This window comes from Anthonomus grandis, chromosome 5, assembly GCF_022605725.1.
Source record: "Anthonomus grandis grandis chromosome 5, icAntGran1.3, whole genome shotgun sequence".
NCBI lineage: Eukaryota > Metazoa > Arthropoda > Insecta > Coleoptera > Curculionidae > Anthonomus > Anthonomus grandis.
Window position 1 is genome coordinate 17,607,818 of NC_065550.1, and position 8,100 is coordinate 17,615,917.

The following is an 8,100-nucleotide window of genomic DNA, read 5'->3' on the forward strand; positions in this document are numbered from 1 at the left end:
TCTAATTTTTTCTTGTATTTTTTTTAATTAACTTTGACATAAGCTTTATGTCAAAAGTCTTTAATAGTTAAAAATTAAATGTTATATTAAAAAAATCGTATACCGACTGACCCAAGATAAAAAAAGCACTGTATGTATAAAAGTTCTTTGCTTTTTAAGCAAAACGAATGACATTTGGTATGTAGGTATATTTTTTTTAAGTATTTGTATTATATCACCAAAATCTATACATTTTAATTTGAAGTTAAAATAGCAAGATTCGGTGCACATATTTTCAGAGCGTATTATTGGAGTCGAAGATTTTTTTTCCTCTAAACATGTGTCCTAAAATGCTTCCCCTCAGAGCTACAGCCCGCGCAAATTGTCCACGTTTTTTATGTGCTCTTTTCATTTTTCGTCCGAAAAATAATGTAAATCCAATTTAAATGGAGGATTCGGGGGGTTTACCCTTCTGATGCCCCCTATCTTATGTTTCCGATAAGAAAATTGAAAATCTAGCAACACCATCGAGTTAACCATAAAAAAATTCAAAACTTTGGTTTTCTGCATTTTTTCGACACAATTAACCGTTTTTGAGAAAATCGCTGGTAAACGAAAGAGGAGCATTGTTAAGCCCGATTCAACTATCAAATAAGAAAAACGAAGTGGGTCGTGACTGCTTTAATTTTTGTCAAATCAAATTAATTGTATCGAAAAAATGCAGGAAACAATAATTTTGGATTTTTTCATTCCTAACTAGATGGTGTTCTAGATTTTGAAAATTCTTATCAAAAATCTTAGATATGGATTCTTCATAGGCAGAAGCCTCCCCTGAATCTAGGTTTACACCATTTTTGAGACGGAAAATATCAAGAGCACTCAAAAAACGTCGACTTGCAAATTCTCAAAACATTTTCCATATAACTAGTCAGTGTTCTAAATAATCGATTTTCTTCCAGCAATTTGCGCGAGATGTAGCTCTGAGAGGGAGCATTTTAGGACACATGTTTATACGAAAAAAAGTCTTATTTTGAGTCCAACAATACGTTCCTAAAATATTTGCACTGAATTTTGTAACACCCTGTATAGACTTTGTTGTCACATCCGGTTGAGCGAAAACATTCCCTAATTTGAGATAACTGAGATAACTTATTTGACATAAATCACAAAAAAAAAATTACTTTTTAATTTTTTAAATAGAGTGCACTTAATAATGCTAAATTTGTATCAAGTAACACTGTAAAAAAGAACTTATATATTTTAATCGTGTTTGATCTTTTGCTGCTGTGATATAGTCATCATATCTGTCAACGATAATCTATTTTGCGGTTTCTTTTATTATCAAAGGTGCCGCTGGTAGTGGTTTTGAGCGGCAATTTTGATAAATAAACCGCAAAGTAAAATATTGAAAGAGGAAACTATATTTAGATCTTATGTTTAGCATTAAAATAAAATTATAAAAATATTTATTCGACTTCTGTGACACAGTATCCCTCAAACGCAGGTTATGTGTCAAACAGTTTCTGGTTTCTTTTCGCGAAAGAAAAAGAAAGCCAGGTTGAGTCTCCATTGAACACACCAATTCTATTAAGATGAACCATTCAAAGCTTCGATGTAGCCCTGGGGTTCGCAAGTGCCTTCAGTTCTGCCTGACTATTAGGTATTATTAGGCTCTGCTTTTTATTGTAGGCTATTATTTTCTATTGTACATTCGAGTATTGCAAAGGTTTATGGAAGAGCGAGGCAAAATTTCATAGAGGATTAAATATCTCTTGTCTTGGTGTTTCTGCTACTTATGACGACATTGAACTGATCCCTCTAATAGATTTTATTTGAGGATGGTCCGGCTTTAGGCTTCTGTATAAATGCCTCTCTAACTGACTGGTATCCGATCGGAAGGTTATACCATATTCTAGACTGGTGCGAATCGACTCAGTCTGCTTATTTAACAGTGTTCCTGGTCGTCGTTGCTCAAATGTGCTTATCGTTCACTTGATCTTCCTAAAACAACCTTTTCGCCAACTTTCTAGTTTCCCCAATTACCTCTCTGATAGGCTTGCTCTAAGATAGCATTAATCAGCAACAAGTTCCACACAATCCGTATAATTAATAGGAACGATTACTTTTTAGACGTAGGGTTTTTTTCCGAATATTTTAATGTAATTATTACAATTCGTTAACAATTTACAAGACACATGAGTCTGGTAACTATCGAATCTCTCATAAAGGACGAAAGGCGTGATTAAGACAAATTTTTGCAACTAATTATTATCAAAGGGCATGAAATAATGAAAATTAGAAAAAATCAAATAAAAAAGTAACTTGGCATCATTGTAAAATAAATAATCTTAGTTTGCATCTGGTGGGCAACGCGCTTATATAAGCACTGTTATGAACTTTATGCATCTGTGGCTTAAATCTTCTGGCGGATATGGCGTCGAATGCTTTTCACGCATATGTATAAGTTATTGGCAATAAAGTGGTTAAAATGTTATTAACGAGCTATTAGATCTAATTGTTGGTTTTTAAACTCCAAAAATCAATGTTTTACAGAAGCTGTATCTGCGACTAAGAGCTTATATGTATATATTTAATAAATTTAAATTCTCATATTTGTTCTCAAATATTACAAGTAGTTAAATTATAATATGATAAATCTAGCGATAGAAGCAAATGAAGAATTTTACCAAAGTCTATGTATATGGAATATGCCGAAAAAAATATAAAGACCTTTAGTACATGTAATAAAACAATTCCACAATATTTAAAAATTAAATATCAATAAGATGTTTTTTTTTAAGAAATAAATATTTAATAAGCAATAACTTCTTTTTCTTTATCGTCTTGCAGAATCAATTCAATTTTTTGTATGCAAATATTCTCGAAATCATTTTTATATATTTGGCGAGATATTATTCCATGTATATTTTTGGATTAATAAAATAAAAACCACGTTGAACAATTTGCTTGCGTGCTATTTGAGTCACAATTAGAGAATTATGTCGCTATCATGTCGGGTGATTTACATGGGATTTCCTATGTTCCGCTTGGCGACGCACCACCCGGTATATAGTATTGACACGGGCCATTTTAATGTTGCGGTGGCTCTTTTTTTCATCTTTTTAGGGGCTTTGCTATAATGTCTGCACATATTGGTGATCCGAGAAAAACCAAGGTTTAAGATATATTCCCTTCCTAATAAAACATCCTGTATGAGTTGCGAACGACTACTTAAACAAATATTTGTATACATTATAAATAACTATTAATTACATAGGACTAAAAACGCATAACATTAAATTTTATTCAAGAAAAATTAAATACTTGCAAATGAAAGTTTGGCTGTATTTCTCTTTTAAGTTAACGCAGGAATCATTTAGTAATAAATAAAATTTCACTGGAAAAATAGTTATATCGTTTATTGAATATTTGGTGTTTACACTATATTTGCGAATTAGAGCGGGCAAAATTAATTTTTAGGATTATTCATAAGATACAAAAGTCCAATGACACTATTGTATATTTAAATGATATACACTTATTACCTAATAAGTAATATAATTATTTATTTATTTATTTGTAGCAATACAGCCCAACAGTATAAACCACTTACAGATTACAATAATGTTTTAACAATTTTTAAGATTTAATAAAGACATACATAAATTAAAACTAAAATATTCTCCGCGACATCATAGTATAAATTATATTTTAACAATTTATAGCAACAATCTTAAGCTTCCTATATAAAAATAAGCAACCACAAATTATTAACCCGAAAAAAAAAAACATAAATCTCAAAGAGTGAAAAAAACACTTAAACAATACAAACAGCAAAGTTAATTGGATAATCCCAAAAACGCTCTTACAACTTCAGCACCAGAGAACAAATAAATAAATAAATCACATACAAATAAATCACAAGATTGTGAGACTCTATTAGCGTTATTGCATATTACATGCAGGGGTGAATATAAAAGTATATTCGTATTTGTCTTGGTACAGTAAAAGGTTTATTATTCCTAGAATTTAATCGTGGTACATAAAAATTTAATTTATCTAGCAATTCAGAACAGTCAATATCCCCACGCAGAATTCTATGCAACAACACAACTGAAGCTTTATTTCTCCTGAATTCAAGAGATTCCACGAAGAATCGAGTTAAAAGCAGATTATATGAAATGCCCTGTGGATGGTAAAAACCATCAACTTGAAAGGATAGATACTTAAGAAACTTTCGTTGAATTTTTTTCCAACGAATACTTATGAATCTTATAGTAAGGGCTCCATATAACAAAATCGTATTCAAGTTTAGAACGTACAAAGCTAAAAAATAATGTTTTTATTGCTTCTATGTTATTAAAACCCCGACAGTTGCGTACTATAAAGTCCAGTACCCTACTAGCGCGATCAGAGACAGACTCCACCTGATCCACAAAGGTTAATTAATTTAGGGTCAAAAAGTACACCCAAATCCGAAATGGATTCACACCGGTTTAGATTTGTTGATAAAGCATATTTAAATTCAATTGGATTTTTTTTCAATATTTACAATAGTAGAAAATATCTTGAGGTCATCGGCAAATAGGAGTTTCCTATTGATAAAGATAATAATTAAATCATTTATAAATACCAGAAAGAATATTTTGATTTGAAAATTTGCAATTTGAAGTTTTTTTAAAAGAAAACTATGATCCAATCGATCAAAAGCCTTAGAAAAATCCAGGTAAGTTATGTCTACTTGGCTTTGTTTGTCTAATGCTTCCGCTGTATACTGAGTTACAAGGGTCAAATTTGTAACCGTCGATCTTTCTTTTAAGAAACCATGTTGATATTCCGATAAATCTTTCCGAGATAAATGGTTGAATGCGCAAGTAAAGAATTTTTTCTAGTATCTTAGCAAAGTTACACAGAATGAAAATTGGTGTGTAGTTTCCAATAGACTTACGGTACCCACCCTTGAAAACATGACATACGCGTGCCTCTTTCCATAGTTCAGGAATTTTTTTTGCTGGCAAGCAAAGATTGTATATTATTTTTAATGGTGTAATAATGGCATGCCTACAGTCTTTTACCAGAAAAGATGGAATACCATCTTTTCTGATATGATAGGTTTATTTTAGGCAATACGGCACTTACCATATTGCAATCAAGATTTTATGGTGTATTGCCGGTGAAAAGTGTTACACGCACCAAGATGTGAACTCGTATTCACGAAAGAGCTTTCATCTGACTCAGATGAGATAAACACCGAATGAAAGATTTCGGCAAAACAATTTACGATTATCTGCGGATCAGTAAGGGATCCGTCCCTATAACGCATATTTCCTGGGATATTTGATGTTCTGTTTTTATTGTTAACGAAATTCCTGAACCGGTTGAAATCTGTTAAAATATTGGCTTCTACATTTTGAATATATGCATTATAGGCATCTTTCAATTGTCTTTTTACTACAGATCTAATATTGCAGAATTCAACTGAATATTGCTGATTATTCGTATTTTTAATTTTTTTATTGGCTAGCACCAATATAGAAGTCCTGTTGATGAAGCATCACAAATATTGAATAATCTGTCTATTGATATTAAAAAAGAAACCTCTTATCACAAATTTATTATGAAACTTAAACTTAGTTTTAGTCAATAATATTTAACTAGATTTAAATTAAATGACAAAGCTTGTTGTTTACGTACAGTTATAAATCAAACTCTGATACCAATGCTACGAATTATGCATTGTTTAAGAGTTTATTTAGTTAAGACTTAAACATAGTGTAAACATTAGTATAAACTTTAGAAAGGACATGTTAAGCCATAATAAAAGTACTAAGTTGCAGTTCTCACACAGTCACACGTTCACGCAGTAACACAGAGTTACACGTTGTTCATATTCGGGTTCCGCATCTAAAAATTCATGGGTACCAATATTTAAAAAACGTTAAAACATATTTATAATTTCCAATACCTAGAAATTATAAATATGTTAATACCTGGGAAATAAGTATGCCAATAATAATTTTGCTGCCTCTTATAATAAAAATCCAGAGGATATGGCTAGTAGGTTCCTTCAAGGTTGACCTAGCGAGCAGGGAACAATGGTTTTACAAATATGGTGCACAAACGGTTTAAGAATGGCCGACCCTCGGCAAATTCAATTATCCAAAAATTACAGTGGGAACAGCGGTTGCCGACATGCCAAAGAGCTGCTATCAAATTCAACTAAAGCTAGGATAGCGTGGTTGCTGTCCCGGGCGAGGTATTATAGTAGGCAACAAGCCTAACAGGTCACAGTAGACTAAACCAAAATCTGCATATCTTAAAGCTGGTGCCGAGACCACCACACCACCTAGTTGTGGTGTGACCGAGGAAACGGTATATTATAGGAGAATGCATGCGAAGGATGAGCCAGGATGAGGAAAGAAACAATGCTCTCTTACTGCCACGAGAGGATGTGGCTAGCTATAGTGCACCGACGGAGTTTCAGGGGTTGGCGGAAAGGGACTTTTAGTCCTACCCGCCGGACGCATTATCCCACCATTGCTGTTACTACTACCTGGGAAATAAATGATATGTTAAAGGATAATTTAGTTACTTGCTACTTTAAACTTGGTTATTTTTGTATTATTCTTTTATTAGCTAATATTATTTTATGATTCCTTAAATAATCAACTCCCCAATAATTTTCCTCAGTTAGCAAATTATTTCTATTTTCTAACATGCATTGGCTCTAAAAAAGATCGCATTATTTAAATCATTAAAATAGCAAAATGCATAATAAAAAATTAAGGTACTTAATTAAAACAGGTATTGAGTCGTCCTATAGATATATCTTATCACACTCGTTTATTTTGATTCACTTCTAGTTTTTTCGTTCTATAGATATAATACAGTTTGTTGACATCTCACATTCATAGTCTATCTGTATAATGGGATAGAATATAAGACTACTTCCTACACAAAATACGGCAAAAAATTTAATTGCATCCAATTATTAAAATCCAAAAATCTTATAAACTACAATACCGTTTTATATAAAAATTTTCGATAAATAATAGTAAAAAAATTATATGTACTTATAACTGCGTTATGTTGACAGTATAAATATTAATCGGGCAAAAAATCATGTATAAAAAATACATAAAATACTTGCGAATAACTGTAGATGTCAACTTAAATTTTCACTCTTATGCAGACTACGTGCGAAGAACATTCTCTAAAAAAGTTGAATTTATAACCAGCGTTAAAATAAATCATTCCTTAATCTGTCATAAAAGCCATTTCGTACTTCTAAAAGAATTTCTGGTGAAATGGAATTGGTACATTCAAGAATTATCTCTGGCAGCACCTCTAAAATTGGTGGGTTACTAAATCTATATTTGGAAATAACATCTTTAAGATAACACCAAAAACAAAAATCATTTGGAGACCAATTTGTAGATCTAGGGAGCCATTTAATATCGCCATTCCCACTAATATGACGGTTAGAAAAAGTTTTTATTTTAACTATAATCATTATGAGCAGGTCATCCAGATCGATAAGATCCCAGGTCTACATATATTCTAACTCTAAATTAAGAAGGATTTGAATGGCAGGAAGAATTTAGGCGTTTAAAATACCATCAATAAAAATGGTCCTATAATATGGTCGCACAAAATACCAGCCCAAACATTCAATTTTTGAGGATACTGAGGATCGAATTCATAACATTAATACAAATTTCTGTGTTAATTTTTCCAAAACCAATATCGAACAATGGAAGGATTGTGTTTCCCATGTAATGGAAAAGAAGATTTTTCTGAAAATAGAATATTTCGTAAAAAATATTAATTTTCCATAATAATTTCACAAAAATGAAATTCTCCTTTGAAATATTTAAAACATTTGCACCCATTTTTTTTAATACCGTAATAGTATTATGGTCCTTTCTTCCGGTATTTTTTCTCCTGAACCTTTTCATTTGAAGGTTCTTACATTTAGCGTAGGATTTACTACAATTTTGAAGGCAAAAATTCAAAATTCGAAACCACATTTAACACTGTTTTTTTTTGCAAGTTGTTCCTTGCCGGTCTATTTTTAAATATAATTGAAAACACATTTCTATACTGTACTGCGGAATTGTC